The 26,949-nt window shown below is 50.5% G+C and overlaps 1 protein-coding gene and 1 long non-coding RNA gene across 2 annotated transcripts in view; both read left to right on the top strand.

The window, feature by feature from the left end:
- LOC136018345 (uncharacterized) overlaps positions 1 to 7,726 on the top strand; it is a 60,486-nt gene extending 52,760 nt beyond the window's left edge. Inside the window, exons 6-10 of the mRNA XM_065687489.1 lie at positions 2,281 to 2,463; positions 2,966 to 3,095; positions 3,811 to 3,913; positions 5,642 to 5,719; positions 7,277 to 7,726. The gene's annotated coding sequence lies outside the window, so the exon portion shown is untranslated. The remainder of the gene's footprint in view (positions 1 to 2,280; positions 2,464 to 2,965; positions 3,096 to 3,810; positions 3,914 to 5,641; positions 5,720 to 7,276) is intronic.
- Positions 7,727 to 23,247: 15,521 nt separating this feature from the next.
- Positions 23,248 to 26,300, top strand: LOC136018346 (uncharacterized). Its single transcript, XR_010614367.1, has 3 exons — positions 23,248 to 24,147; positions 24,315 to 24,516; positions 25,529 to 26,300. It is a non-coding gene; the product is annotated as an uncharacterized LOC136018346 (long non-coding RNA).
- Positions 26,301 to 26,949: the final 649 nt, after the last annotated feature.

Below are 26,949 nucleotides of genomic sequence, written 5' to 3'. Positions count from 1 at the left end.
CCGCTTCATTATTCCATCTTAAGGAATTCTGCTCGCCAAGGGAGAGGGGGGAAATAAAAGCCCTCGCTCAGAGCCACGTCGGCGAAGCGGCTTTGCCGAAGGCACCGTGCTCGGCCAGCGGGTGCGGGCTGGGGGAGGCTGCCCGTATGGAAACACATTCCCAGTTTGGATGTGAGGCAGGCTGGCTTTGAAGGCTTTCTGTTAGATTTCCCCCTTTATCCCTTCCCATCTATCATTGTAAAGGAGACATATATAACCGCTGCACTTTGTATATTAAGGGGAGCTGCCTGCTTTTTCCCTTTGCTGAGATAATGATGCTGGGAGTTGTTGACTGCTGTTATCTCTGATGACAGCCTTATCTGCATGGCTCTGATTCCTGCTCCCTGAGTTGGATATATCCAGTTCTTCGGAAAGTGACCACTGCTCCCATTACGGCTGGGCGGGCTGGAAAGCAAATAGGCACAGTAGAGTTCTTAATCAGTTGTGCTGTTTGCTGTGTTCCCCCCTGCCAAAACACAAAGTATGGAAGGGAGGTGAGGAGAAATGAGAGCCTTAAAATAAGGTTGGATAAAAGGCAAATGCCCCCAGCTTCCCCCAGAGAGCCTCTGGTAGGGACAAAAACCCCTGATAACCAATTGTTGAATGGTATCGGTGTGTGTCTCAGCTTCTCCCCACCACAGGGACCCCTCGCTAACGGAGCTGGGGATGATATTTACACAGTGGAGGGGCTGTTACACCCTTCTGGCTGCACCAGGTCAGAATCCTGGAGTCTAATTCCCCTAAGCACAATAACCTGCGGTTACCAGGCTAGCACCCGCCGCACTCCAAGGTGCGCTGCCTTGGCACGCTGTGTTCCCATCCCACAGAGATCTCGGAGCAAATTTCATGTGTTTATGAATTTAGCTCCTTAACACTCTCAAGAAACAGCCTTGTTGGACTGCGGCAGAAAGGGAGATGCAGAGATCCTGTGTGCATTGACTGGGATCCGGCGAGCCGAGCCGGGAGTGCGGCCAGCCGTGATGTCCGGGTCTCCAAGCCCCTGCCAATCAATCCCATCCCATCACCTGGGTTTGACCATAACAACCCTTAAAAACAGACAACCCAACCTGTTTTCCACCATGTGCGTGTCTGCAAACCCTGCTGTATTCAAAGCACTTCTCGGTGGAAAAACTCCTGCGTGATTCCACCTTAAAGCAGCGTTGTGCTGGTGGAGCGAACTGCTCTGCCTCATCTTCCCTGCAGGATCGTCTGCCTGCTCTCAAATATACAGGGGTCTATGAGGAGCTTTTTCCTCACTGCCATAATTTGTAATATAGGTTTCAATCTAACCCTATGGACCAATCTTACTGATGCACGATCCAGCCTGTCTTGATAGGGCTGCACCACTTCTGCCAGTTCCCTGCAAGCCAGGCTTGCCTAAGCTGCACTTGGAGCCTAGCGAGGTGCGCTCCAAAGCCAGCATTACTGGGAAGACACAGCACTGAACTATGCTGATTCTTCTTTTTACTCCCTATTTTAAAACACGTTGCACTGGAAACTGCAGCGAGGGAGGAGGGGGGAGATGCTGGCTTTGCCCTCAAAGTTTAAGGGGATGTTTGTTTTTCCAATGCTTCAGAAGGCAAAGCCAGACGTTTTTTAGTACTGAAGAACAGTTATCGATTAAAAAAAACACCACATCAGTACTGAAAAATTGCTCTAAATTCCGTTTCTGGGGGTTGAAGGTGCAGTGATGTAGAACTGAAAACCTTCTGTTTGAAAAACGTTTTTATCTGACAAGGCATTTCTGCCATGTAAGAAGTTTGTTGGTTGTTCCCTCTGCACTCCCAGTAGGGTTTTGTGCAGTGCAATGTGGGACCGCCGAGGGCTCCTTCTGTGCTTTTCTTGTGGCTAACGTACAGACTGAGACATAAACCATACTGATCTGTGAATGTTCAGTTTAGGTTGTAGGACATCTCTTTAAGATATCATTAAATCAGCAGAAAATTCAGTCGCAGACCACAGTGTGGAATATTCTTACACACACTGTCTGAAGAGGAGTTTGGGTATTAATAACGTGTCTGGTTTTTCCCCTCTAGTGCTTCCAGCTGGTCTAATAAAAGGGAATACCTCACTCTGTGGATCTTGCCTTGCTGTTTTACGTGAGGATGGAATAGGTCAAATGCATAACTCTTATTTTCCAAAGTTACGAAGGACAGAAAGGGGTGAGGACGGGATCTCACTGTGGCAAGATTAGGATCGCAGACTCAGATATAACATTTCCTTTTACCTGGCTCTGTCTAGGGCTGCAGCTTGAACCCACTGGCTTGGAGGGTTCAGAGGCTGACCCCAGGAGGGGCCCTGGACACCCATGTTCTAGCTCCATGCTCAGTCGCCAACACTGCAACCTTCCCCATTGGAGTCTCATGGGATGTGCTGGTATCATGGAGAGCAGCACGGCGATGCCCGCCCGAGCCGAGCAGCCCTGTAAGTAGCACAAACCCCCATGCTCAAGCTGGCCACCATCTCTGCTGGGATTTTGACCCAAGCTCACAGACAGAGCAGCAGTCTGATCATTTGAGCTCACCATTGCACAGCCCTGGGTTGATAAGGGTGGTTCAATTCCAGCATCTGCAGCATGGAAACATCTTCCCCCGCTGTTTCTCTGTTGCGATTCCCACACCCAGCACATCCTTGAGCTCGAACAAGGTCATTTCTCTGTACCATTTCCAGGCAGGCAGCACAGCACCACTGCGGCTCCCTCCCCACGCCGCAGCCCCATGGCAGGAGGACGTTTCCCATGTGCTCAGGGTGACGGTGGGAGCAGGTTCTGTGCACTGGCAAGAGTCATCTGTGGCTGTGGGACCGTGTTCTGCCAGGAGCCCACATCTCCTGAGCACTGATTGCACAGCCCTTTGAGGTCCTCTGTTCCCAGCTGTGAGATGGAGATACCCTTCATAACCCACACCATCGCTGTGGTTCACTGCAGCTTGCAAAGTGCTTCTGGATCCACAGATGGGAGGCACCAGAGAAGTGGCAAAGATGATTAATAACAAGGTTATTAACCAATGCCGTGGGTCAAACCTGCACCGGTTCCCAAGTCTGTGCTGGACACAGAGGTCAGTGTCATCAATGACTCCCCGTGGGGCTGGGCGCTGGACTTGACGCTTGGCTGTAGAGCCAGGATAGGCAAGAATCAGGTGAAACAGATCTGGCCTGCACCTGATAAGAATGTTTCTGAGGGAATGAGGTGTTTGCCGTGATGTTGCTGGAGTATGAGCCCCTCTCCCAGGTGAGCTGTGAGTGGTCCCACACCGGTGCGGTTGTTCTGCAAGCTGCTTGGTTGGGACTTCTGTGTTTTGAGGGGCTGTGGACGCACTGAAGAGATCTCTGGTCTTGGGCAGGCAGCAAAGTGTGCACTTGTGTGGGGGAAAGCGCTGCTCTGCTGAAGCATGGTTTCCATTTAAGCCTTCGGAGGGCTCCTAGCCCTGGCCTGCCTGTGTTTATCTGTGCCAAGCGTGAATGGGAATTGGAAAACGGGGAAGAGAGAATGGCTGCTTTTTAAAAAGCTAATTTAAAAGCGGGCGCAGCCTTCTGTAAAGATGATTCCGATTGTCCAGAGCTCTTTTAAAGGGACAAGGTTAAATGCATTTGTATTGAGAACGTGGGATTAGACACGCGCCCAAAATGAACAACAGCGTCTTTATTTATTTCATACTTAAATGGCCAGGAGTGTAAGTCAGTCGCTTCCTGATGATTCGGGAACGCAAGGGGATTTTCTATATTGTTTTTTTTTGTTTCATAAAGCTCTTTATCTCTGGCTTTGTACCTCAGCTATTCCTACATGCCACCAACCTTCTTCTGACCACTATCCTTGCGTAACCGGAGAGGAAAATATGCATTGACTGTAAATGGTACCGTCAGTTGGAAGCTACAGGTAAAATACTTGTGAGCTTATTCCCATTGTGCCCTGATTTAACAGTATAAACTGCCTCGCATGGGAAAGGCTGACATTCACACCACTATTCCATACAAGATCTGAAATGACTGAGGGTTTAGAACAACCCTGTGAAGCAGGGAATTGCTGTATTATTTACCAAGTGCTGATGCTTTGATAAAACCTGTGAACAGCCCCAGTTCAGGCTGATTGCAGTCTATGAGCAGCACCGTGTCTGGAGCAGGTCTGCCTTTGCCTGTGTATTTTTACTGTGTGATTTTAATCTTGGCTGTGTCTGCTCACTGCCGTTGCAAAAGGAAGAAATCTCTGTAATTTGAAGAAAAAAAATGGGAGTTTCTTTTTTTATCAGCTTTCTAAGGGGAAACTGAGGCACGGGGAGGTCCTGGGGGTTTGTGGGTGGAGGAAGGTGGTAAAGCAGTGGAGGAGTTGTGGAGGGAGCCTGGGGCTCCTATGCAATGGCAGGAGGTGTTCCTGATGCACAGACGACCAGCCCAAAGGATCTTCACTTGGTGGAGCTTGCTCATGCGCATCAGCAGCACTTTGCACTCTTGGCCCAGGAAGCTGAGGGCTGGAAGAAGCCTGTGCCTCTTGAGCTGGGATTTGGTAGCTTGGGCTCTGTGGAGCAGGAGGCTCCCGGCTCCGTTTGTTTCTCAGAAAAGAAAAAACTGGCTGGAAGCAACTCAGCTTAAAATTCCCTTTGGATGAGCACAGCCCAAACTTCAAGGGCTTTCCATGGGGGGGTTCTGCAAAAGGAGACGCAGATTTTAAACTTAAACGTTTAACCCGTGCCCAGAAAGATACTTCCCATCACTGGAGTCTCTTCCTTTAAATACACACATATATATATATTAATTTGAGAAAAATATATATATATATTAATTCAAGCTTGTCACAGGCTGGCTGCGTCGTCTCAGCTCTCTGGCTTTCCCCTCCCACCCTTATTTCGGCAGTGTCATCTCCAGATCCTATCTTACCTTTCTGGAGCAAACACAGTCTCCTGCTTATGTAGCTGTGGCCAGGCCCTCGCTGGAGCCAAGCAGCGTGTCACTGTGTGAGCTGGCCTGAGCTGTGTTGAGTCACGCAGCCGAGCATCCTGCTGCTGGATTTATTGCCGCGAGAAGAGCAAACGTGAATACCCAGCACAAGGGAGGTTCTGCCTTATGTGCCCCATAGGCTTAATTAGCAGGCAGACTTTTGTTCACTGCTGTTCCTTAGAACCAAAACCACTAACAAGCAAATGATGTAAAGAAGGGCAGAAATGCTGTGTTCATGGTTTATTACTGTTTATATAGCATGAAAGTTGGGTAAGGCACTCCAAAAGTATTTAACGGGCATGATGGCACAAAATACTGAACCTAATTAGTTTAGATGGAGTTTTAGTGTTGATTTTAGTAGAGTCAGGATTGCCTTTTCCCAAGGTGTTCCTGGTTTAAGGATAATTCTTGCCTTGAACAGAGTCAACAGGCAACGGGATGGGTTTGGATCTGCTGGGCAAGGTCTTGGCCTGGAGGAGCTCCATATAGTGAGAATGAGCCCTAAACCCCGCAGAGCTCATCTGCCTGGGGTTCCCCTCTCTAGTGAGGGCAAGCCCCAATGGACCAGACTGGTTAGTGCTGGTTAAACACTTGTTATTCACACTGTGAGAAACATCCTCCTACAACCTGGACCTAAATTTTCTCTACATTCCTGCTTCTTTCTTTATTCCAGGTTCAGTCTTGGCAGTGACTATTCCAGGATTCCTGCTCAGAAGAGACTGGAACGACAACGCTTTCCGCAAATCCTCAGGTTGAGTCACTAAAAATGTGTTATTTCCTCGCTGCGGTGGTGTCCAAGATTGAGAGGTTGCAATCCAACACATCAGCCAAAACGATGACCTTGGCTGGCAAGCAAGAAGGGTTGTGAAAGGTTGATTGAATTGTTTGGAGGGTTTTTCCTGCTTTCTGTGTTTGAAAGCATAGGGGCACTCAAAAACTGCATTTCCAGCTATGAAGGGTGGATACTCTGTCTTCCAGCTGAGGAATGTGAGGTTATTTGTGCTGCTCACCTCAAAACACCTGTCTCAATACTTGAGTGGTGAAGCTCCTCTTCCGAACTCGTCTGTGCTCCTCTGGAAGGAGCATCTAGAGACCAACCTGCCAACATTAGGCACTCAGGTCTCAGTTTGGGCTGGAACCTCTCAGTTTCATCTCATTCGTTGCCCCTCAAGCTAAAACTGAAGCAGCAGGGAAAACCTTGTGTGTTAGAAGCTTCATGTTGACAACACAAGAGCTGGCAGGGCTGCGGGCTTGTGCTCTCAAGCCAGCTATGGAAGCCCAGGTGTGGGAGAGGGGGGCCCAGCAGAGCTGTTTCCTGGAACAGGGGAAATACTGCAGCGACTGTTCTAGGCCTGGAAATGTGATTTTTACACCAGCCCCTTTGGCTGCATTCTTGCCCTTGTCTGGCTCCTATGTCTGTCTATGCCGACACATTTCGCTGGCATTTGCTGTTGATTTGACATGAGTGAGCATTGACCCCTTCCCCAGAACTGAGAGGGAGTTCTGTTTGTCCAGCTAAGATCCATCTCATGTGCCCATGTGGCCCCTGATCACAGCTGAGCAGTACAGCGGCAGCCACAGTACAAGTGAGAATAGGAAATAGCCTTGAATAAATGTGAAGGAGCCGCAGCTCCCCCATAGATGCTCTATAGCCATTAAAGTTGGTGAGAGTTGTTGCACCCATTACTCCTCCCAAGCAGTTCAATCTATTCTCCTATTTCACTACTACTATGAACATACCCACTCGTTCCTGACCTGTTACTGCAGGCTGCTGCCTTCTGTGCTCATGCAGCTGAGTGCTACAGATGAAACTAACTCGAAGTGGGATCTGGATCCAAATCCGGAGAGGCCCTAGGACACCAGAGCACAATAACAGCATTGCCAAAAGGACTGGTGGCTTGGCAGAGGGATTTCCCTCTTTGCAGAGCTGGTTTTCTAAAGGCTCTGGTTCATATGAAAGAAGGCTGCAGTGAGGTGGGGGTCAGTCCCTTTTCCCTAGTAACTATCGATCAGAGGGAACGGCCTCGAGCTGCACCGGGGAGGTTTAGAGTGGATACCAGAAACAATTTCTTCACTGAAAGGGTTGCCAAGCACTGGAACAGGCTGCCCGGGGCGGTGGTGGAGTCCCCATCCCTGGAGGTATCTTAAAAGACATGCAGATGTGGCACTTAATGGGACAGTTTAGTGGTGGACTTGCCTGGTGCTCGGTTAACATTGAGCTCCATGACCTTTAAGGTCTTTCCCAACCTAAATGGTTCCATGATTCTATACCTCTCACTTTGCTCAAGCTGTTCTCGTGCATCTACAGGTTTACCTGCTGGAGTCCATCTTCAGCTCAGCAGGAGCTGTTGACCGGGAATGGAAAGGACCTGACAGCCAAGTCTTACAGTGCCCAAACCTCTCCATTGTTTTGACATTTCTCTCCGCTTTTCCCTTCCGGAACTGAATGGCTGCTCATGGAGCGCAGTGACCTGCTCTGGAGGGCTCTCCCGGGCCTGCAGTTTCATGCTCTGCGACCTCATCCAGGACAACTGCCTTTGGGGTTTCCCTTCCAGCCTGTCTGCCACAGAGTGCTTTGGAGCAGGTGTATTTCTACAGTGCAGGACTGAGCATGGGGAGCTGAGCAGAGCAGGCAATGGAGGGTGTCCTGTGCAGAGGCTGTCCCTACACACTGCTCCCCAGCCCCACGCCAGCACTTCATGGTATGTTGCATTTGCATGATGTACATATATTAGAATAGGTCTTGAGCAGTTACATTGGCATCAGTGTGTCTTTTTCCCCAGCCAAACAGCAAAGGCACCATATCTCCTGTTGTGGAGCATGCCAACACCTTAACTATGCTCATGCCAACATCCGACGTAAATCATCCCTTATCCAGCCCTCCCCTGTCCTTCTGGAGGTTGCAGTCCTGGAGTCCCATCCCATTTGGTTGTCCAGGGAGGTATTTACTTGCTGTCAGGTACATTTGACATAGGAAGATGGGATGCACGTCAGAGCCTTTCTGCTCTGAGACTCCTCCTGCTTCATTGCAAGTGATACACGGTTGGTCTCTGCTTCCTTAGAGCATCACATAGGAGATAGAGCAATGCATTTGATCTCTTTGTGTGGTTTTACAGTAAGCCACTGCCTGAGCTTGTAGCATCTGCTCTCCTTTCCACTGTGAGTATTCCTGAGCATGTGCTGTGCTGAGATCCCCCTCCATGACTCTAGGACCAGGCTGCCCAGCTCAGCCCAGCACATGGTGTCTGGGAGGTGACAGTCCAACTTGCTGAACGCCACCGAACATTCTGGTCCGTTAATCATTTGGGCTTGAAGAACAGATATTCCTTCAAGGAACAGCCAAGTGGGGAGGTAAAGCTGCAAGGTGGCTGGGGCTTTGGTGAACCTCTCATCTGGCTCCAGCACTTCAGTAAGAGAATTGAACCACATCTCCCTGCTTTTTAGGCAAGAAGGTTTGCACTCACCCAACTTAGCTGAGGATGTTCCATGCACCATCCAACCCTTGCTTCTTTTGGTTTTCTTGAATCAGCCATAAAGGAGGGGGAAACATTCTTATGAGTTTGAAGTGTGTGCATGAGGCTTAGAACATATTTTGGAGGCAACTGGACCAGTTCTGTCAGGTTTTCATGTGAACCTTAGGAAAAGCATCAGGGAATTGTTTGGGTGTGAGATGCAGCTGGGGTTTGTTGCCCCTCCAAGGAGCGGAGAGCACTGCTGTGGTTTGGTGGCACTGCCTTGGTTTGCTGGTACTGCTGCGGTTTGCTGGTTCAGGTCAAGGCTCCCATCCCGGCTGTTCTAAGCCAAGCAGACCAGGCAAGTACTCATCATGGAAATGAGAGGTTTGAGCCTGTGTGCAAGGGCACGAAGCCAGCCTTTGCCAAGCGCTTCAGGGCTGGGGCTCTGCTCCTGCTGCTGTCCTTGAGGCATGGGCATGTCCCTGCTGCCTCCTGCAGCAAAGGGGTTTGGTATCGGAGTGAATCACAGCCTGCGGAAAAGCTTGTGACTTGTGCTTGGTGGCTTGAGGACTGACTGGGGGGCTCTGGGAGAAGACTTTTTCCCTCTCAATGGGCTTTCACTTCCCAGCAGGGCGAGAAGAGAGCAGCAGGGCATTAACCGAGGGGGTTTAGAGGGTTGGGAAGGACCTGAAAGGGGGGAGGATTTGGTGGCGGTTTCTCTGGGCGAGGAACGTGGCGTTCAATGCTCGCACGCTCCCCATTGTACCAGGAGCATAAAGCGGGGTGGCCAGAGGGACGTGGGGCTGGGGGTCTGCTCAGCTCCAGCACAGAGGGAGCCCAGCCCCAGCAGGAGCCCCAGCAGCAGCCCCCCCCACCACCACCACCTCCCTGCACCCTTTGAAGCCCCCAGTGCTGCAAGAGGGGTGCACTTGGCTCTTGTGTGCTGGTGATCCCTAAATGAAGAAATGCAAATCTATTCAGGGCAGATTCTTTTTCCAAAGGCAACTTGCCTCAGTTGCTAATTCCCTGCGTGGTTTCTATACAGGCCCCGCACCAACACCTGCAGCTTAATGGTTTTTTTCCCTTCTCTCCCCTTTTTCCCTGGATGGGGGGGGGGGGTGATGGGGAGTTGATTGAAAATCTTTGTTTTCTCTGGTGCGATGAAACTTGCTTTGCTCTTTTGCCTCCTTTTCTTTCCCCTTTTCACTGAATAAATACAGCTGATCCATCCGCAGCCCCTCTGCACGTGCCACAAGAATGAGCCGTCCGCCTCGCCCCCAGCCCCTTGCTTTCATTCTTCCCCCTGCTGCTGTGTTTGCTTATTCTCGCTGCAGCTGTAGCGCCGGGCGCAAGCGTGCGTTGACCCATTGCTGGTTTGCTTGGCACTGGCTCTGCAGAGCCCCCCCCCCCCCAAGAAAAAGACTTTGAAATCAACTGTTAGAGCCCTCATTCTGCTTCTCTTTTTCTGCTCTTCTTATTATCCCGGCGCTTGCCTTTTGTTGCCAGCGCAAACACCAGCCCGCACACACGCGGCCGTGCGGAGGGGAGCGCAGCCCCCGAAATATTGCACTGTCCAAAGTCCACGGGTTAAAACAAACATCAACACCGCGTCAAACAGTTTGCCCGTAAGAGTCTTTTGTTATGAAGATAAGCTTGTTATCTCTTTCATTCAGATTTTAATCTGACAGGTCATTTGCATACTGCCAGCCGACTTCAGGGTGTGCATTAGATCCACTTTGCATTTAAATCCTCTGTCACTCAGGCAAATAAAAACGGGGGGGGGGGGGGGGGAAGGTGGGGGTGCAGCAAAGAACCTCATTCAGATCCTGCCGGTTCTTGCTGTCACTTTCTGTGCCCACTCTTGGTGCAGAGAAGTTGCCCTGGCTCCTGGGGCTCTGCTTGTTCTGGGGCAGCCGGGGTGCTCCCAGGCCATGAGCTGCATGGCCAAGGGCTTGCCGAAGACCCCACTGGGATGCCTGGGCCCCTTCCTTGCCCAAATCCCTCTCCAGACGCTGCTTTGCAGGCTCTTTCCCCAGACCATTCACTGTCGCTGGCTAAAACCGGGACACGCTCAGTGCTTGGTCCTGCCCTCTGTTGTTAGGTTAAGCCTGTCCTGGGTTTGCATGAGAATCAAGCTCTTGGTAATAACAAGACAAGGAACAATGAGTGCCCTGGCCACCATGCAGCCAACAAGTCACCTATTTAGCAACTTCCATGTAAACATGTCTCTTCCCTTAGTTATTCCACTTGGCTTATGTGTATGTATACATTTTTTATTCTTCTCCATCCAAAGCCTGATCCTGCACCCTTACTTCTTGAGCTTCTTCATGTGTGCTGGAGGGATCCCAGGGGCAAGGCTGCTCATACAGGTGATGGAGATAGGTTGGGTGACCGTGAAGGACAGGAGCTGTGGGACACAAGTCACCTCTGATGCAAATGCAGGTTGATGGGGCTGTGTTGTGCTTTGGGCACAGGGAGCTACAGCAGTTTCTGGTGTCTGAGAGGCACTGTAGGGGCAGAAACCAACCAACCAACCAACCCACTTGGTGAAGGTGTTATCAAAACATGGGGCTACTGCGGACCTGTGGTTCTTGTTCCCATCCTGCAGCCTTGTGCCTGCCCTTTCCAACCCTGTTATAGGACAGAAGAAGGAGAGGGCTTGGCTGTTCTGGGGTCCTGGTTCCCTGCAGGGACATTGCATTTGTCTGCAAAGGTGCAAAATTGGGAAATTCAACTTCCCAATGTGGTTTCTCCCATGTTTTCTATGTTTGGACATTTTGCCCTTGTCACTTTTCTCTTCCTGACCCAGCACAAACAGCATCAAAACGCTCGTGTTCCTCAGCATGCGGAGCCCCGGCTCCAGCCTGCCCTGGTTTTGGGAGCGTTGATCCCTGGCTGTGCCCGCCGGGTCCTGCCTGCTGCTGCCAGCACCTCCCTCCACTCGCCGCGTTTCCTGCACCTCCTCTGAGATGCTGGAACAATGAACCGGGGACAAGATTAAACCTGGTGCAATTCTTCTGTGCACAGAGGTGTAACCACGGCTCCACCGAAGACCGCAGGAATTACCCAGAGGTAAGGGAAAGGTGAAACTTGGAGTGTCCTTCCTGAAATACAATGGAGAGCCCATGAGATAAGGCCACAGTCCCCCTACAGAGAGAGGGATGGCGTCCCTCCCTGGGGATTGTGTCCCAAGCCACAGCAAGCAGAGCCACAGGAGAGCATTTCCTTTAGCCCCAATGGGGTTAAAGATTGGATCTGGTGCAATTAATGTATCCAAAAGCAGGGCAGTGAATAGTCGCAGGGCATTTATTCAGCTCTAATGTGACAAGTTCAATTCTTCCGTTCAGAGCCAGTAATTTTCTTACATATATTAATTCTTTGAAATAATTCTCTGAATAACATCTAGGAATAATTCAGGCAATATATCTTGATAATGAACCTGTTGCTACTGAATGGGTGAAATCTCAGCTGTGCTGGTGACTTTGGCTTGGGGGAACGTTCACACGGCATTGTTTCTTCCCTTAAATACTAGTACGTGACTTTCAGAACCAGATTCTGGTCTGAATTGCTGTATTTATGAGGTCTCTATTATTTGCCGTTTTCGTAAATGTTCCTGACAGTAAATGCCTTTGTTAGAATATTATTGGTAAAGCCAGGCATAAAAGCGTGTGAATGAAGGCAGGCCAAATCCGAGCCATATATTGGAACTGATACTTGCGGGGGGGAAAGCTTCTGAGACATGGAGCCAGCTCCAAGCCTTAAATGAAGCTGACGGGCACAGGGTCTCTTCCCAGCTGACATCAGGTTCACTCTTCCAATTTCTTGTCAGAATTTCTCAGGGCATTAGGAAATAAAGGGTTTGTTCGGGGATTTTTTTCCTTGCAACCCATAGGAGCAAACCTCCGCAAGCACAATCCCACGGGATGCCCCAGGGCTGTGGAAGCAGCAGTGCTCTTGGTCCCCTCGTGCGGTGCTGGCAGCAGGGTTCGGAGCAGGGTGCGTGCTGCAGGCAGGAGAGGGTGAGCTTCTCTGCCGGAGCTGTCATCTGTGGAGATGACTGGGACAAGGCGATGGAGATGCCCAGTCTGTGCTGGGGCTCTCACATGAGTGAGCTGTGATCTCAGTTGTTTCTAATCCAGCAGCAGTGCCAGTAATACTGAGAGGAAGGCGGCACAGAGCAGTGTCCAGCACTGTCTGCAGCACTGGGAGCTGGCCCGGCACTGCAGGCATGCCCGTGCTCCGTCTGGCCCTGTGTGCTCACAAGTGTGGGAGCATTGGAGTTTTGGAGGGATTTTCTGCCCCAAATCCCGACTGTTTGGCTGAGGAATGGAGTGGAAGGGAAAGGCAGAGATGCCCATGTGCAAACAGGGAAAAGCTCCTCTTGAAATCTGCTTTCTCACTCGTGCTAAAACTGACAACACTTAAGATCCTTGGACTAAGGGGTCAGCTAGCCAAGCCTGGACAGAGGCCAGGCAGTGCCCCAGCCCTGGCTCTCAGGGACACATTCCTTGCCTGCCTCCTTTTCTGGGGGTGTTGGATCAGCGATGAGAGCTCTGTAGCCTATGGGCATTGTTGCATCCTGTATCCCGATGGGCACTGTGGACTCTTGGGGGACCACAGGGACAATTCAGTAAACGGACACAGTGCCTCCGTAGGAATTTTTTCCACACAGACACACACGCTTCATCCCCAGACAATGCGGAGATGCTGCCGAGTGAGGCGAAGCTGCTGCCTCCTGAGCATTGCCCTTTTCTCTGCTCTCCCGTCTGGTGTATGTCTCCAGATTTGCCTCCAGTCTTTAAAAGGGAGCCCAGGTTCCTCTGGCTGAGCCTCCCACCCTGGCCACCAAAGGGCTTCCTCTGCCCTGAGAACAAGTCCCTTTTAAAAGCAGCCTGACATCTTTCCTTTGTTCCTGGCTTTCCACTAGGATTTTCCATGATGCAATCCCGTATGGGGTTACTGGCAAAGAGCTGTTAAAAGTCAGTAGCTGTGCCTGGAGCAAACCCATTGTTCTGCCAGCACAGAGCCCTTCAATGCCGCTGACTCCTGCATGGCCTTGCTCCTGCTCCCCTGCACCACCGGGACCTCCTCATCCACAGGGATGCTGAGGGACCTCTTCATCCACACGGAGGGATACGGGCATCAACGCAAGGCACATAAAGAGCAAAGCATGATTAGGCAGACACAGCCCCCGGACAGGGCCGCAGCTCACCAGATGCATCCCACTTTTCCTGGGGAAGTTCACAGGCTGCTGCTCCAGCCAAGAAGGGTTATTTTGGAGTGGAAAGCGAGGAGCTGTAGCTTTTATCCTTTTGGAGGAGCAATTTGCAAGGAAAACAATGCCGGGTTCTCTGGAATCAGGAGTATTGGCTGCATCGTCTTTTAAAAATAATTTAGACAAGTGAATGTTGGCCGGGGATTAGCACCCTCACAGGCACTTGGGCTGCAGCGAGGGGCTGTTTGCAGCGATTTCCTGATGCTGGGGATTGTTACAAGTGCATAGGTGACATCGCGAGCCAAAGCAGCTCTCTGGCTCGCTAATGAGATAAGTCAAAGGCTCTGCTGAGTTTTCAACAGCGCCGCAGCCATTAACCCCGAGATTACAATATCCTTTGTGTTTTTCCAGCGTGTCCTGCCAAGATTTCGCCTTAAGCGGAGGGAAGATGAAAACTTCGGGGCCAAGGAGCCTCTTAGAGCTGAAAACCGCTGTCTGCTCTGCCGTTCCCTGGGACAGGGAAAAGAGCCTGTGTGTGAGCAGCACTGAGCAGGGACTGTCCAGTGCAGTCATTTGCTTCTGTGTTGGACAAGTGAAAAAAGGGGATAAAGATCAGAGTCTGGGGAGATGCAGATTTGTGTCCCCCACCCTGCTCTGCTGCTGGTGCTTCAGAAGGGCTTTCTAGGCACTCACATGGGATATTTCTATTTCATCCAAGCAGGTGTTCCTATGGGGATTAGTTTTTGTGGTAGCAATGAGGTTTTCATCTCCACTCTTAACTAAATGGAACAGGCTGTGGGTGAGCTCCAGCAGTAACCATCCAGGACTGGCAACTGCAAAACACCCTCAGCCAAAATACTGCTGACTTCATCTTGACCCACCTGAGCTATTGCGTTGGAAGGACCTCAGCTTGCATTTTCTGTCCTTCTCCCAGAAAGCACCAACCATTTTTCTCTAGAATTTTCCTTCAGTTTTATTGAAACCATTAAAAAAAGTAGCCAATGCTTCTCTTAAAAATAGTCCTGAGTTACACAAATCCCTTTTTTCTTTAGTTTGTCCAAATTTTTGGAAAACTACATCAAAATGCAAACCAACACGTTTGGGATGTTTGCAGCAAAATCCCTGTTTGCTTTTATTCTCTGTAGCTCCTCAGTGAAGAATTACTCCCATTTGGGACACCTAGACGTGATTTGCAGATTCAAGCCAGGGTTATAGACATTTCAGTATTGGGGAAGGTGCTGTGGGACTGCTCTCTGTGGGACTTCATCTGGAGAATTGGAAGAACCAATGCATTAACTCAAGCATAAGCTAAGGAATTACCTCCAGCCTTCAAGGAACAAAACCAAATAGCTGTGATAGCAAGATAACATCCACTATGTTATTGCTAGAAACATATTTCAATCTCCTCTATATGCTGAGTAAACAGCTTTGGCCTCTTTGCAGTGGCACAAATGTTTTGTATCGCCCATTCTCCCTTTAGAAACAGACTCTCCTGAGCCATACCTGAGTTTTCACTCGGGGAGGTGATTCCAGTGTGGATCAGGCGACGGCTGAGTCCTCTGCAAGAGCCATTCTTCACATCCTTTCTTTAGTGTCCAAGACAGGAGCAGCTCACCTGCCCTTCCAGCCTTCTGGTAGAGGCAGAGCCCTCAGCAAGACCATGATTGTCTCCCTGCTCCCCATGTTGTGCCACTTCAGATGGCAGCCAACTATGCTTGTGCCCAGTGCCAGCTTTGGGTTTTACAGGATCGCTGTTCCCAAAATACACATGGCCAAGGATGAGTCAAAGGGATGCTGTTAGTAGCGTGCTGGGTGGTACGAGTTAGTCCTTGTTCATGGGAGTCCATGAGCAATTAAAGGAAGAAAATTGTAATTAATGCCAATCTGCATGAGTTCATGGAAAACACACTGTGATGTCTCTCTTTAGCATGTTGATAGAAGTGATAGTAGTGTACAAGACTTCTGCGCGACGTTTGAGTGGGTACCACATGACATTTTGATTAAGGATCTAGAGCAATATAAAATCAAGAGGGTGTGCATTAAATGGATTAAAACCTGGCTCCCTGACAGGTCTCCAAATGCAACTGTAAATCATCTGCCAGCTGTGCTTGTAACCAAGTCCCTCCAGTAGTCTTGCATTTAATATCTTTATCAATGACATGGAAGAAGATGTAAAATCGCCACTGATGTGCTCTGCTGATGGTGTGAGGAGCCAGAAAGTGGTAAATAATGAAGAGGAGAGGTCACGGATAGGGAGGAATACAGAGCGCTTGGGGAGCCTGGCTCAAGCAAAGCACAAATATGGTGATGCAGGTGAATGCAAGAACAAAGAATAAAAGCTCACTTCCAGGACAGCGGACTCCACGAAGCAGGATGCTGAAGAAGCCTTTGGGAAAGCTGTTCCCAAGTCAGCTGGGTGGATGGTCCCGGTGCTGGGCTGTAACTGAGCAGGAGGACACTTGGAGGTAGGAAGAGAAGAGGGTCTCCGGTGCATTTTCTCCTGATGGCAGTGCTGCTGTGGTGAGTAAAATACCAGTATGTTGGAAAGGGCACAGGGAAGAGCCAGGGGAGTTTTGGAAGGGTGGCAAAGCCCTCAGGGACCCCGTGTGTTGAGCTGCCAGAGCAAAGTCTGAGGATAGAGTTGGTCCCAGTTTGTGGGTACGGGGAGTGAAATGAATTGTAGGGTGTTTTTTGTCTAGGAGGTCACTGTGCAGCAACTGGAAGCTGAGTGTGGTGGCATTCGGATGGATGTGTCCTCTGGGAGCTTCAGCCAGGCTCAGTAACTGAGGGCATACCCACTCACAGAGCATCAGTGTCTCAGCAGGATTAAACCAGCATTGCTATAGTGCCATGGCCAGATCAGTGACTGACATCTGCATGTAAGTACAAGCTGAAATCCTGCTCATGTTGAAGTCAGTATCAAAAGTGCCAATGATTTAGGGGAGATAGAACTACCCCTGGAGTTCTGAGACACTTCTTATCCTGGTCTATATTAGACACAAAGGTGGAAAAAAGCAAGTGTTTTTCAAACCAAAGTAATGCAGCTTCCTGGTTGAACACCTCAACATGAATTTAAAACTGCTGTAGGTGGCCTTTGTTGCAACTCCAAGGCTTCAGATGGATGCTCACTGTGCAAGCAGTGTGCTAGATGAGAAGTTATCTTACCCATAGCCTTCCTGGCCAAGTGGCTCTTGTCCAGTTCAGCTTAAAAAGATTATATCCATCAGTGGGTTGTGGGGTGGCAGCATCTCCAGGGAGGTACCAATGAGCATCTTGCTGTGCTAGCTGATGATATGACCACAAGACGTGGAGGCTGTGGATGTCATCCACCATAGCCTGTATTCACGGCATAAATCAGTGTTTAGGACTGATTTAAATGTGATTTCACTGGTGTTCCTATGCATTTAAGCTGTTTGTTAAACAAGATCTAAAAGAGTTCAAGTTTTGTTGAGAAGAACAGGGTATTGCCAGGGATGGCTTTTCTCCAGCTTGAGGGTAGCGTAGGCTAATGCGTTTTATTTTGCAGGATCAGAGTAGGAGAATGCACTGACAAGTGTCAGATCAGTCACTGCCAATGGTTTGTATCTTGTGAGTAGAGGAATGCAGCAGGCAGATTCATTTGGATATTTTTATGCCAATACAATGAGGTCCAAGGGAGTCTACAACTGACATAATTTACACACCATAGAGTCAGTCAGAACATTGAACTCTCTATCCAAGAGGGACCTATTTTAACTTAGATTTGCTTACAAGGCTTTTGGGAACAAATTCATGGTTTGGCTGATCCATCTGGCTGGGCACTGCATCCAAAGAGGCAGCATTGCTCTTCCCCTTCCCAGCCCATCTTGTCTCATGTTAGATGCAGTGACCATGAAGCCAGCTGAGGAGGCGGCTTTCCTTGGTGCTTGGCCAGACTGCTTCGGTGAGCTGGTTTCTGCTTGTATAGATACATATAACTTTCAGGCTGGCTGCCCAGTAGCTACGATCCAAGAGGGTGGGCAGAATTTTCGCAGCAGCCATCACGTTAGAAGAGCTGGAGCCTTTCACAACATCGGGCTCTCAGTTGCTTTGCTTACTTTGACTCTTTGAGATGGAAACTGCGTTATCTTAAATCCCTCTACATATCCACAAAGCAAGGCAGTAGCATGCTCTAACTGAGAGCTGAATTATGCAAGAAAGCAATATGCAAGCATGATGGCCAGGTTACATAGGACCAGGTTCAGCAAAGAAGGGAAGTCTAAGCTGATATATGCAGTGCTGCGCAGGGCAGAAAGTCAGTGTAAGAGGTGACAATTCACTTCTCTGTGTGGTCTCTGGTGACACTGGAAGAGTCGTTATCTGCCCCTTCCATAACCTGTCACCCACCACTGCTACCTGGAGCATGGCAAGTTTAATTTCGTATGAATCATGGTGTCATTTGAGAAGTTTAATCCTACTTTTTCTGAGCCCCTATTGACAGAACAGCCGAATAAGCGCATCACGGCATTCCTGCCTGCTTAGCTGTTGTTGGAAGTTGTCCTCTGTCCGGTGGTATCTCCATCAGTTTCAGAGCCACCTGCGGGCTGGGCTGCTGTGGCATCCCAGGTTGTTGGGTTGGAGATGCTGGTGGAAGAATTGCTTGAGTTAAAGATGAGCGTCTGATGTCAGGGGACTCCTGCCAGTCATTGTTCTGCTGCCTGTGTGGAAACAGGCTGAACTCTGCGGTTTTGCTATGTAACATTCTTATGTAGCTGCCCGAGTCGCCAACATGATAAATGCAATTATTTTTTCCAATTGTTATTTTTGCCCAGAGCATGCAATTGACACTGAAGTCCGCTGGGCAGAACGGGAATGTCGCGGCTGCTCACATCCCAGCGGTGGCACAGTGATGAGCGGGCATGGATTGCCTCCATCAGTCTCACCCTCGGGTGGCAGCCGTCAGGGTAACCTGCTTTCTTGGTGTCATCGAAGAGGGGATGACGGAGGTTTCTAAGCATGATTTTCCCTGGGAAGGCAGCAGGGAGCGGGGTTTGGTTGTGCAATGGAGTCGAGGGAGCTGTGTTGCACCGCCTGGAAAGGGAGCAGTGGCGCCGGAGCTGCATCCATCTTCCCTATGGGGCCAGCAGCAACCAACAGGAACTTCACAAAGAGGAAGAAAGGGCTTGGGGCTCTTCTTGAGGCAAGGCTTAACTGGACCCCGCGCTTTGGAGGGAGGCACAGCTCTCCTGTAACAATGGGGATGATGTTGCCTTCATGGATGGGGGGATGAACGTGCTGAGCTAACGTGGGACATCTGCCCCCGGTGGCAAATGGGCACTGGAGGGTGCCAGGTGCCATGGGCTCCCTGTGCCATGGCTTGTCCAGCCAAGCAAAGGCTGTGCTCCCACCGCAGTGGTTAAAGTTTGCTTTAGCCGCCTTATCTAATCTCAGCCCTAACTTTTGCTGGGGGAAAGCGTTTATTGCTTATATCGTGTTACTCCATGAGCACTTGCTGGCTGTGGCTGTTTGCGTGTGTATATGTAGATGTGAAGCCAGATAAGTCCAGGCCTTGCAGTTTTATGGGTCAGTCAATCCAAACTGCTTCCACTGGCAGATGTGGGGATGTGCCGCGTTCGTTACCTGTGGGCCATGTGCTATCAGGGTGTAAATCAGCAAAACAGGGCTCTGTTTATACGCATAAATTGCCCCAATCTGACAGCTTAATACCCTTTTGACTTTTTACCCTCTGCAGGGGAGAGCCTCATATGCCTCGCGGTGCTGCTCGCCCCGGGGATGACGGCAGCACAGGGGAACCAGCCCCGCTATAAAAGCAGGAGCACGCTCTGCTCCTGCACCTCTTCAGGCTTGGCTGCGTAGCCACCAGCTCCCCGGAGGGGAAAGACCCTTCCAACAGACCAGTCCAACAGGAAATTATCTGCTCACCCTTTGCTGAATTACCAGCCGGACAGCCAGTCACAGGTCCCAGAAACGCCAGCTCCATCTGTTCCCCTACAGACATGATTCCCAGGCACGCAAGATCCCGGCTTGGTCACCGGGAGGGCAAACCCCCTGCTCCGTCCATCCCTCCCCTGCAGCGCCTTGCGCAACTCTCCCCATTTCATCTCTTCCGTGGGACACGGAGGTCGCACGGGTGAGGTTTCCCTGAGCAATCACAGGGGAACCTGCCAGGCTTCCTTTAGCTCCGGCTCCAGCGCTTTGTGGCTCTGGGAGAGGCTCGTTTTATTCAGCAGATGAGAGGGTGTTTCCAACGGGATAGCAGGGGGTTGATGAAAGGGGAAGGGAAGCGCCAGGGCATCACAGTGAAATGGTTGTGCCGTTTTGAGGATTTCCTAAATTTAAATGACGCAGCAGTGCAGGTAAGGGTGTTGAGACCGAGATACCCCCATTTGAAATGTCCTTTTTTTCTTCCCACTCTGCTGCCCCCTTCACCAGCTTGGAGAATAGGAGCCTGTGGCTGCATCCAAACCTCTGGTAGCTCCCTTGGCTTTCTTCCTTAACTTAGTGCATCCTACATCTGGCCACACAAAACTAAACCCAACCTGGAGAGACTCTGAATCAGAACATTTGCTTGTGCTGGCACTGAGCAGCCCTGGTGAGGCTGCTAATCCACCCTGTGGTGCTTTCCAAGCCCCACTCATCACCAGCACCCGAGCTATGTAGGAGCTCGGCAGCTCTGTGCTCCCACCCCAAACAGGAGCATCCACATGCCCCTGCATGAGAAAGGCCTCTGCATCAGGCCTTTCCCAACTTGCTTTTTTAAGTGCAAGTCAAGGGTGAAAACCGATGCTGTAGGAGACTGACCTTGCGGGAGCGTCCTTCCCTCCGGCTGATCCCGGCTCAAATGCTCTCAGTTTACAAGTCACCAGCTCCCACGGTAGCTGGGCTGCTCCTGCACGGAATGCCCCTGCAGCTGGGGTGTTGCACAGAGCGGAAGGTGACCCCATCCCTGCTCCTGGCCTTGCATCCCCTTAGTGCCCAAGAGGTGGCTTAGGTGCAGGGAGGGATGAGGAGCAGCTTGGGTGGTTGGAGAGCCGGTGCTGGGGCTACCATGTGACTGCAGACACCTCGTTTTACCTGGCTCGACTCCGTTGGCATTCCCAGAAAGAGGGGCTGCCAGGCACTAGGATTGCAGCTTCCCAGTGCAGAGCAGCTCGGTGCTGCTGTTTCCACAGGGCACTCAGGGTGATCCAGCGAAGCGTGGCTTCCCATGGAGAGACATTTGAGGCAGCTCAAGGTTGGATGCTCTGGTGTTTAGCATTAAGTGAGTGCACACTGCAGCGTTGCTCTCAGCATGGGCTCAGCTTTCTCTTGTCTACCCAGCCCCGGGAAGACTTGTAAGCAGTTTGCTTCTTTGAGGACTCTGCCCTTCTGGCAAACTTGGTTGAAATTGGGCAGTCACTTCAGAAGTTCTATTGGGGAGAGAGACAGGCACACCCACAGCAGGACCACAAAGGAGGGTTTCTCTAGGAAACTAGGCTGGAAAAAAGGATGGTTAAGTAAGCAAATACGTTTCTTGGAGAAACTGGAGCAGGGGAGGTTGTAGGGGAAATGTGTGTTTATGTAGCTGTTGACCCAACCTCCTCTTATGCATCAGTTTCTTGCTTTAAATCTCTCTATTCCTGCTTATGCCCATTGTTTTTATCATGTTCCAACTACTTATAGAATCATAGAATGGTTTGGGTTGGAAAGGACCTCAAGATCACCCAGTTCCAGCCCCCCTGCCATGGGCAGGGACACCTCACACTAAACCATCCCACCCAAGGCTCTGTCCAACCTGGCCTTGAACACTGCCAGGGATGGAGCATTCACAGCTTCCTTGGGCAACCCATTCCAGTGCCTCAGCATCCTTACAGTAAAGAACTTCTGCCTTCTATCCAATCTGAACTTCCCCTTTTTAAGTTTTATTAGTTCTAATGCCTTGCTCTGCCCTGTGCTGCAGCCTCCTGTTTTGCTGCAGGATGCCACTTTGCCAGGATCAGCCCATCCAAATAACTTTAGAAACAGTGACGCCGGTGAGGGAGAGGCTTGGCCCTTGGAAGGCAAGGCATGGATGTGAGCAAAACTAATCGGTGGCTCAATCTCTCCTGTGCAGCTCCCATTTCAGGGTTTGCAAACTGGCTTCCTCTGTTGGCTCCAAAGAACCGGAGCTGCTGATCCCAGGGCAGTAAAGGCCCTTTTGGTGGGAGCTGTCAGCCAAACGTTCGAGTGCCTGCGAGTTGTTGTAGCCTTGCTGAAAACCGGTGCAGCGGTCAGGGGTCCTTTGATGCGCTCCTGTTTATTTGCAAAGAGCCTGAAAGGTCCCGTGTCCCCCGAAGGTGGCAGGAAACAGGGACAGAACCGGGTACCTCGTTCTTCCTGTTAGGGCTCATCTCACGTGTGAGTGAGCAGCGGGTGCGTGGGGAGCTGCACCGAAGGCTTTGTTGCCTCAATAGCCGCCCGTCCTCCTGTTTTCCACCCGGGATGCCTGTGCAGGTCTCCCTTTCACTTCCCTCGCGGCTGGCTCAGTGCAGGAAATCAGGCTGATTAACAAGTAAAAGGGGGGAAAAAAACCTCACAAAATATGAAAAATGTGTTTCTGTAAAAGCAGAAGGGGGAAAAAAAGAGAGAATTAAGGATCATTTTAATTAGGTTTGAAAAACCTGCGGCGCAGCTGACAGGCGGGCTGACAGGGCTCCCTTTCACCAGCCCAGCGCTTTCCATCCTGCGTGCTGTATATTTTGACATTCCTGCTGTCTTGGCTCCGTCTGCAGAGCCCAGTGGAACCTGCAGCCTAATTAAATGTAACAATTCCTGAAAATGAGGGTTGTTATTTTTTGTCCAAAGGATAATAATAGGGGTTTTATTTTAAAAAAGAGCTAATCTATTTACTCTAGGCTGCCTGCTTCCTGACCCGGCCTCAGCACCTGAGGGGACAGGAACAGGGCGAATTAGACAGGGGCTTAGTCACTGGAAAAGATGAGGGTGTTAATGTGTATGTGTGTGTACATGTGTCCCGTGTGCTCCACTGGAAGAGCTGAGAGGCAGGTTTGGAGGCTCGGGTTTTCCCTGACCCATGACTTTTTTCCCTTACTGTTGTGGTTCAGCACTGGTTTTTAGCCAGCGTCAGACCCAGCGGGCTCTAAAGGGGCTGAAGGCGGTGCTGTGGGGCTGCACTGTCCCTCCTTGGACTCCTTCATTCTCAGTGTCCAGCCTGGAGACAAGGGAACCCAGGGGCTTTGCAAGCTGGTGGGTAATGGCAGAGCCTTTGTACTGAGCAGTGCAATAACCAGAGAGGCGATGGAAAAGGAAGGGGTGAGCCAGTGTTGTCCAGGACTGGATGTGCCCAACTGTGCAGCAGCGACCTGGTGCTCAGAGCTTTTACCTGCACTGTTTCATTCTGACCACGCTGTAGCTCCTGGTCCCTCGAGCACATCCCTGCGTCCTCATGACTGCACTCATCCAAGCATGGCCAGCTCCAGGACAAAGTCACGTTGGACTCCTCTGCTTGTGCCTCTCACTGTCAGTTCCTGGTGCCGTTGTGTCTGGCGTCTGGCAGCTGCCATCACCATGCAGTTTGGGTGTCATTGCCCTTGGCTTCGCTGATTGGCGCTGAGGGTGGCTCCAGTGCAAGGGCACCGAGTTCCTGTTTCATCTCAGGGTGCGATGTGGTCTCCCAGGCTGATGCAGAGGTGATGGTGTTAGAGGCTGAGGAGCACTTCCCACCATCCCATGCACGGTGGGTGGCTTCCCTGTGCCCTGTGGTTTAGCATCGCTCATCAAGTCACCCCAAAACTTCCCATCAGCTGATGTGCCTGTTACTCATCCAAAGGCAGCGTGGTAGGACACGAGCGATGCAAACCACTCTCGCACTTCCCCTCTCCTCATTTCCTCCTGCAGCTCCAGGGAGGACCCCTCCAGCACCATCAACCGAAGCTCAAGGTCCACTTGCCCCACTGGCAGGGGCAGGACTGGCTGATGGTGCCCGGTGACTTTCCCAGCCGGCAGCCTGATGGCAGCAATGAATCAGCAGCCGGTGGACTTGTCAAAGGCATTCCTCCACTTTAATCCTATTGACAGGGACTACTGCCTGGAACAGGAACTGCGGGGTGAGCCATGTCAACAGCAGATTCTTATTACAGATAATATTGATGGGGCCTTTACTTGAATAATGAAGGGAAGAGCCCTCTGCTTTGACGTTTGTCTCCAAAACCTAGAATTACTAAGAGTTTAACCATCGGAGGGGAGCTTAAGATAGTTGCATCTTAAAGGATCTGCTTTCTTGTCGCATTCAAGGCTGGGAAAGGAGTTTAGCCCGTACGCTGGTAGCTCTGTGCTGACCTTTTCACTGCTCTTAATAAATGTTACAGTTAAATAAAGTTGGATGGATTTTTCTATCTGCTGTAGTGTGTTATCCACTTGCTGGGGGAAAAAAAACGGTAAGAAACCCTCAAATCCCTGTTTAATATCACTGTTACTCATTATCTTTGCTAGCTGCAGGGCAAAAGGCAAGGAGGAAGGGCAGGGGCAGGACAATTCAGCCGCATTATCAAGGTAATTCCTACCATTGCACATGATTAAGTGTCTCTGTATATGGGTGAATCGGGGCTGTTTAAATTGGTTGGGATCTTATGGCCAAAGCTCAAACCAGAATCCAGCAGCTCTGGAAATGTTTGGGTGAAGTTTTGCTTCTTGTTTTTAATTTACTTTCTCATTTTCAGTGCTTTAAAATGGGAGGAGAAGAATCCTTTGTCCGGTCTTGGTTCCCTATAGGAGCTGGAGACACCAGGGCACAGAGGAGAGGCTCCCCGGGAAGTCAAAAAGGGCAGAAAGCATCAGCCATTCCAAGAAATAACCTGTCCTTGCACATTTCCTCACGTTTTGGCTTCCATAGTGTGATTGCAGGCACTGTGATGAGAGAAGGTAAGGAAGGAAGATGGGGCTAAATGGTGGCATCCCAGGTCTTGGATTTTCAAAGTAAGCAGGAGCTCAGAGGTGTCCCTCCAAAGCCTTATCTAGAGACATCTCTAACTGGGTTTTGAACCTCCAGCTCCTATTGGGACAGATGAGGGAGAGAGCAGCAAAGATGGCCTTTGGCCACGTTTATACCTCCCAGATCCTCGTGCTGGCCCAGGACTGAACCGGCAGGTGGTTTAGGTTAGAACAGCTCCTTGGCTGCTCTGACTTAATCCAGCTGGAATCTCTTCTGGGGCTGGTTCTACCAGCCAAGGTTTGCTGGATTACAGAGGGCCCTGAAAGCCTCCAGCCCACCCCTGCATGGCCTATACCAGAGGACCAAGGAGCAGATGACATGGAAGTGTCAGGGCAGGTCCTGGCCGGTGCTTTAGGATGGTTTTAGTCCCTTCACGCTGCTGCAGAATATCAGTGTCTGGTCCAAGGGAGCCTGTTCTCGTGGTGGTTTTAGCCTGATTGTGGAGACCCTGGAGGTTCTGGATTGCCTGCGAGTCCCTGAATTCTGGGGGTTCAGACTCGACCTGCTGAACGTTATCCATACATCAACAGCAGCCATGAAATTTCAGGTTGGATGAGTCAGGTTCTAGATTTAAAACAAGAAAGTCAAGGGCTCCAGAGTCAGGCAGGTCCTTCAGTTAATGAGAGGCCTTTAATTGTCTCCTTAAAGAAAAACTGCTGATAAATCTCGGCTCCCCCATGCTTGCTTGGTTGGTTTGGAGGGTGCTTTAGGGTACGTGGGGCTTGCGCTTCTCAGCTTTTGTCTACAACCTGGAGGCCCATGAACAGCTTGCTCCTTCTTCTTCTCTTTTTGAGAGGAAATCTGAGATTTTTGCATAATACATTGGAGCAAGAAGCTGGGGAGGGGGTGAAGAAAAACATCAAATAGTGTGGGCCTAAAACTGCAAGAGTTGGCAACACTGATTTCTTTTTTTTTTCCCTTGTTTTTCTTTCTTTTTTCCAGAGAAAAAGCAAACACCCCCGGTTTTGCTGAGCCCCAGCAGGGTGAGCAGAGGGAAAAGGTGCTTCAGGGCAGGAAGAAACTATGAAGAAATAGGTTTGCAAACTCCATTTGTATTGGATTGTTTGGAACTTGGACTGAGAGCTGCCTTCTGGGGACAGCTGCCCTGCTCTGAGGAGGGAGCGCAGAGATGAGTGTGGGGAGAAGCTGTGTGGGGCTCTCAGGCTGGGAGAGCATTCAGGTTGCCATTGCCTCTGGTTGTGCTCAGGCCCCAGCTGTGGCAGCTCCTCAAGGAGAGGCTGGGTGTGAAGAGGAAAGGCTCCGCGAAACCCATTTCTCCCCATAGGACCAACATCTCCTTCTGCAACAGAAGTCGTGGTTGGCCAGAATCAGCCCTGGCAGGAGGAGAGGTGGAAAAGGACTGGCAATTGCTGCCATTGCACCCAGGCTCCCTCCCTGCTGGTCATCTGGAAGGGATGGCAATGCTGCAATGCCCCCATGCTCAAGGAAGACAGGCAGAAGAGCCTGAGTCTGTGCTGGAGATGTGCATGGGATGCTCCATCCCTGGCAGTGCTCAAGGCCAGGTTGGATGGGGCTTGGAGCAAGCTGCTCTAGTGGAAGGTGTCCCTGCCTGTGACAGGGGGTTGGAACTGGATGAGCTTTAAGGTCACTTCCAACCCAAACCAGTCTGTGATTCTGTGGTTGTGCCTGACACCAGCTCTGCTGCTTTCTAGACTCCCAAGCCTAACCTGCAGTAATCAATAAATGGAGGCTCAACAGGGTAGCACATTGCCTTTAATATATTGCATCCCAAGGCATGTTGCCCTGGGTGTAAGGATGCTGGTGTGGATCTCCGCTAACGCAACCACAGCCAGTATCTACTCTGGGCTGTTTAAGAGCAGAAATGAATGTGTCTATCTCGCCTTGGCTGCACGTGGCATGCACAGAGGGACTGTTCCTTATTAGCACTCACAGTCATTGGCAAGAGCTGCTGGAACGGAGGTTGAGCTCCAACTGCTGTTCCTGCCTGTCCTCCTCCACTTGTGCTTGTATCTGTCTCAGGCTCGTTTCTGTTGGGTTGACATTTTCCATGCTTCATCTTAGCCCAGTGACACGTTTTTGCTGAAGGTGTTGGCCGTGCCGGTTGGAGTCCTCTTTGTGGAGCTCCTTGCTAATCTCTGCCCCGTGGTGAGCATCCATATTTCATGTCTGAGGAGGTGTCAGGCTGCAGAGAATCTTTAGAGGATGGATCCTGATTTATTTACTTGTTTATTTATTTGGAAAAGTGACTTAAAAGTTTACATTTCAGTCAACTGGAACTTAAAAGGAAATCTTTTATTTAGCTCTCCCCTGGTGGAAAACTGAGCAGCTCTGGCAAAATTCAAGTTTTTCCATGGAACATTCAGATTTTGTAAAAACTACAT

Source organism: Lathamus discolor, chromosome 7 (genome assembly GCF_037157495.1).
Source record: "Lathamus discolor isolate bLatDis1 chromosome 7, bLatDis1.hap1, whole genome shotgun sequence".
Lineage (NCBI taxonomy): Eukaryota > Metazoa > Chordata > Aves > Psittaciformes > Psittacidae > Lathamus > Lathamus discolor.
This window is presented reverse-complemented; position numbering and strand designations above follow the sequence as displayed.